Raw genomic sequence first — 6,000 nt, forward strand, 5'->3', positions numbered from 1 at the left:
CAATTGTTTATACCACTATGAAGGCAAAGCCAAAATGAATTATCGATTAGCACCCCTGCGCTTACATATACTTGATAAATGCCAGACTATTGGTTCAGTAAATGGTATGTCTGTACACCAGCTGCAAGGTTAACAGCAGAATGAAAAACTGCACACAGACAAGCATTGCAGAGGCCGCAGTGTGTAAGGCAGGAGTCATTTTGTTGCTTTTTAACAGGAGCATCACTGAAATTAATTGTACTATAGTGCCCATTCATCCATTTTTAAATATTCAGTTTCTGTTTTTCTACTGTTGGCTGTCACTGATGCCAGTAAAACTGGATATCCTTAATATGTCATCTCACACAGCCTTGCCCACCTGCCAGAGGAAACCAATCAGAAGTAAGCTGACCTAGAGGAAGGGTTGCTTTAAAGGAGAAGAGATTAAACAACTTGTTTCACATAAATAAGGATATTATAAAACTGCATTATACAAAGGGACTATCCGAAGTCACAGAATTGAAATGTGGGTCTCGAAATAAGCATCTCAGGTCCCTTTTAGATGTGAAGAATGATTTTATCATTTGGCCTTGATGGCAAAAGCAGCTACTATTTAATGACTTATGCAAGAAATGTGAAATATTCAGGCAGGCCCTGCCTGGGAATCCTTGAACACCTTCTTTTAGATGAATTAAAACATTTGAGAAATGGCTGCCTTGTCGAGACTTAAAAGAAATCTGTAAAATCTCAAAAATCTACTCAAAACCTGACAGGCAGCTAGTGTTCAGGCGTAAGATAATGGTAATATAGTGTGGTACTGCCATGCCACAGCAGGTGGGCCGGAGAACAAAAGATTGCAGAAGTAAAGATGAAGAAGGTGATAAAAACCCACACTGGATGTCAAATATTAGCAAGATGAAAATTGCATTTCCTTTCTTCCAAGGTGGTGAAAAGATATGCCTGAATCAGCTTTTTGTTGCAGTTTAATCTCTAATCATGGTCTAGAGATCACTAAATTTGACACAGTATAGCAACAATAAACAGTAATAATACCTCATTATCTATAAAACAACTCATAGCTTATAGTCATGACTTGAATTTTGAAAAATTAATGCTCTAAATCTTTCAATTTTATATTTTAAGGACAAGCACTCAGAGTACCATATTACTCCCAAATATGTAACTACAATCACACCATAGGCCCTGGGAACTTCCACCTGTCACAGATTACCATTTACTTACAATGAAAAATGTCTTAGCACCACACTGAAATTCACCTAAATTACTCCATCATGCAACATCTAATAGCCTATTCACCCACTGTTGAATACTGTTTTTATGTAAATATTAATTTTCTAATGCAGCCATGAGTTGTTGCCTAGCAACAGCCGCTGTAAGTGGAAGAAGACAGATGAGTGGTGGGAGGACAGACGCTGGACAGAATTTTTAAAAGGCTACGGAGGAATCCATAGAATCTCAGATAAAATGTATAGTTTCATTATGAACAATTTTGCAAAGAGGGCCCACTATGAATAAAGGCAAAACAATAAAACAGTTAACACAGAAATGCTAAATAACAATAGTTAATAACTGTCTTGTAAAACAATGCAAACATTGCCTGGACGGTTATTGTTTCTGTACTGCTTCTGTCAAAATGATTTTTAAAGAACATGGCAGCGGCACAATTCACAAGACTCTGAACCTGGATGTGATAGTTTGTCACTGTTTATTTTCACTTCCACTCGTTGTGTACTTCAACTATGTGCAGGGAACAATTGTAGTTTGAGTTAAAATCCAATGAGTTATAAGCGAGGTCCTTCACTTGTTGCAGGCACATTTGCTAATCCAAACCTTGTGTGTATCTCCCTGACACCAGTTTTGACAGGCAGAGGCAGTTTCCACTAAATATCAGGGAAACTGAGCTGGTAACTGATAAGTAGTAAAATATATTTTTTTCTTTTATTAACCTTGATACCATATATAATTCAAAAATTACACAAACTGATGGCATAAATAAACATAACAACTTGTCACACCTGGGTATTTATATTTGTACTATTTCTCTAAACATCTTTAAATTTAATAGATTAATAATTAACTTGTGTGTGTGTGTTTAATGGAAACAAATCTTTATAATTTAGAGCAAATCGGGCTTTCTGAATAAATCTGAACCCCATGGTAAAACTGTACCAACACAGTCTCAGATGACATTAAAGTACTTTGCTGTTATTGAACTTGGATTTTTAACCTCATTTATTAAGTTTTGGCATCTCCGTGCTTATACAATGTTTTGACATTGTGAACTATGACTCTAATCAAAAAGCGAATGTATTACTGGGGATACTGTGTTGGGATCTGTAGAGAATTGTGCTAATGGTGTATTCATTAACCGCTAAAATCTCTATACATGCTTGGAATATTTACTTTACATTAAAGAAATGGGAACATGCCACTCAGGATATACTTTACAGTGCTACTGTAAATCCATATGCATGATACCAAAATAATCCCCTCACAGCTAGAGAGAGAGAGAGAAGACGAGTGAGTGTACAGAAGATGGAGAGTGGGAGAAGGGGAGAAGGGGAAAGTGGGATCAGAACACAGTGTTCACCTCCAGAACCTGGAGTAAGCACTTTTCTTGTGTTAGAGTCTGGAGTCGTGCCAAGCTCTAACCAAAGACCTCATCACCTTTTGAAAGGATTACATGCTTTGACATTTTGACATTTGTATACATACATATTGCATCTCCCTTTCTTTTTCTCTGTTTTTTTTTTTTTTTTCCTGCCAAGTGGACATGCAAAGCTAAAGTTTAGTGTAAAGCTCCTGCAGTGCATTTGTGCCTTTGTTGTTATTTTTATGATATAAAGATATCGGCCAATTAAATTTGATCCAATTTTGATATATGATAAAACAAACTGATGTATATAGACAAAAGTAGGAGGGTTTTTAACTGATTAAAAATAAATTAAAAATTGATTAAAAAATAGCTGTTCTTGTCCCTCAATCTGCACTCAATAATTCACATACAAATAAATACCTGTATATATTTTGTCCCGTTGTTTTCACAACATTCATTTCAAATCACACATTTCAGACCCCACAATTATAGACGAACCAATGATCAGACAATCCCTTGTGACCAAGTACTTGCTAACTGTGACTGGCCCAGCAAAAACCCAGACTTAAAACCCCTGAAGATGCCATTTCAGACTGTTCCTATCTACAGACCTCGAGAGAAAGTGCCAGAAAGAATGGGATGAGCTGCACAAATCCAGGTGTGCAAAGCTTGTTGAGTCTTAAAGCTGTAATTACTGCCAAAGGAGCTTCTACAAAGTACTGAATAAGGAGCTTGAATACTTACATAAATGAGAGATTTCATTTCCTGACTTTTAATGCAGCGCACACAATAAACCTACTTATTTATTCCCTTTGGGGTTGCATCAGGAAGGGCATCTGCTGTAAGTCTCAGTCAAACATGTGGAGCTACCCGCTGTGGCGATCCCTTGTGACAAGGAAGCGACTGACAGTGTCTCTTTCTCCCTCTTGTATATATACTTGAACATGACATAGTTGGTTGTGCCAAAAAGACTGGTCTGAATATTTCTAAAGTTGCTGATCTACTAGGATTTTTCCTGCACAGCCACCTCAAGGTTTTACAGCGAATGGTCCAAAACAGTGAACATATCCATTGAGCCACAGTTCACTGGGAGAAAATGCCTTGTTGATGCCAGAGATCAGAGGAGAATGACAATTCAAATAAACACTTACTGCAAGGTATGCAGAAGAGGATCTCTGAACAAACAGCACATTGAACCTCGAAGCGGATGGGCTACAGCAGCAGAAGAGCACACAGTGTGCAACTTCTGTCAGCTATGAACAGGAAAATGAGGCTACAATCAAATTTGGACAATAGAAGATTGGAAAAGGTTGTGTGGCCTCATGAATTCTGCTATATTCAGATGGCAGGGACAGAATTTGCCAAAAATAACATAAAAGTATGGCTCCATTCTGCCTTGTATGAACAGCTCAGGCCGCTGGTGGTATTGTAATGGCATAGGGGATGTTTTATGACCACACTATGACCACGGTGTACCCATCTTCTGATGGAAAACTGCTTCCAGCAGGAAAACACACCATGTCACAAAGCTTAGATCATCTTAAACTGGTTTCTTGAATAAGAATAAGTTCATTGTACTCGAATGGCCTCCAGAGTCACCAGATCCCAATTCAACAGAGCATCTTTGGAATGTGGTGGAGCTGGAGATTTGCATCATAGCTGAGTATGAGTGCAGGTTTCTCCTGCACAGAGCAAGATTTATTCAAATTCATTAGTGGCTGGGAGGGTTGGCTGCTTTTGCTTTTAACAGAGATCTTATCCATATCTTGATCAGAACAGCAACAACAGAAACTGTCTCCTGAGGTTTTTTTTTAAGTGCTTTGTCTATATTTCTAATTTTCCTAACAAGATGGTGGAAAACATTGGTTTGAGAAATGCTTTGCTTGAGACAATTATCTTTCACCTCTTGTTTACTGTTTGTCATAGCACACGTGTACACATCAGGGAGTACACAGTTAGTGTAACTAAAATAGCTTGACATGCTGCTTTTACTGTGATAAGCTAAGTAATGAGACGATCAGTTGCACACACAAATTATGTTTTTCATTTAATTCCATGTCAGATACTCTTTATTATTTAGTGTTAATTACAGCTATCAAAGGATTTTGTTTTTGCTCTTGACAGTTTTTACTGCATATCCACTAAGAACAAGTACTTCCCCAGTACTCGAGTACTTCCCCTCTGAATTCTCCTTCTCTCGTGTGTATACATGAAAGTTACTGGTTTGAAGTGCAGGATATGGAAGATCCTCTGTAGAAATAATTATACGTCATGTTTCCAAAGAGTTCATATCCGCATAATACAGCCAGTGTGAACCAGTTAATAAGCACTTCCCTTGACCTGACCTGCTACTGCCTGCTCTGTAACAGGTGCAACATCTGTGCCACTGCCACAAGTGGCCATAAAGGTCTTTATCAGCCTTCATCACCTCCAGTCTCTTTGGCTTCAAGTCCCCTCAATTTCACTTGGAAGCACTACAACTAACAGTGCTTGCCTGAAGTGAGAATGCAATTAACGCTTAAAGAGGGATGCAACAGAAAGCAAAACAACACATTTTCACGTGCTTGTTTTATTTGCAAACTTTGGCAAACCAGCAATTAAAAGATAAGAACACTGAAGTATTACACAAAAGGTACTGGCTTCATACAGTATGGACACGTTTTAAGAGGCTGGACTACTCAAGCGGGAACACCTGTATGTGGCTAAGAAGTATACTTCTCACACTTGTTCATGCTACTTGAGCTGATCATTAGTATTCTGTCAACCATGTGAGAGGTAAAATCTTTAAAAAAAATCTAGAAGGGCACACAGGAGATTGCATACCTCCCCCACCACAAATTTTCTATCTGCCGATACGACACTGCAATAGATACCACCCAATGTTGTCATACACCATCATAAATTACTAGCTCACAAAGACTAGAAATTTATTTTACTGGCTTTTAAAAAGTAAAAATAAATAAAATATGACTAAAATATTACCTAATTTACTTACTAAAATTTCACTGAGATATTAATTTTAAAATTTCACAACTGATGAGAGATAGGGCTTTTTAAAATTGCTGACAAATTTTGGTGACCTTGAACTTTGACCTTGAAAATGAAATCATATGTTCTCGTGCTGCTAAAGAATATTTCCATAAAGTTGAATAATTTTGGTTGAAAATGTTTTTTTTTTAATTATTATTTGGCCACAGTGGCTTTATTTGCAGTAGAGGAGAAACAGGAAATTAGGTAAAGATACACGGGCAAATTGGCGACAGGCCGGGACTTGAACCTGCACCGCCCGCACTGCAATGCAGCATATGTATGTGCTTGAAAACATTTTAAGGTATTATGCTGACAGCCAGACAAATGAACAGCGGGGCAAACATAACCTCCCTCCACCCATCGGTGGGCGAGGT

This window comes from Archocentrus centrarchus, chromosome 3 (genome assembly GCF_007364275.1).
Source record: "Archocentrus centrarchus isolate MPI-CPG fArcCen1 chromosome 3, fArcCen1, whole genome shotgun sequence".
NCBI classification, from domain to species: Eukaryota; Metazoa; Chordata; class Actinopteri; order Cichliformes; family Cichlidae; genus Archocentrus; species Archocentrus centrarchus.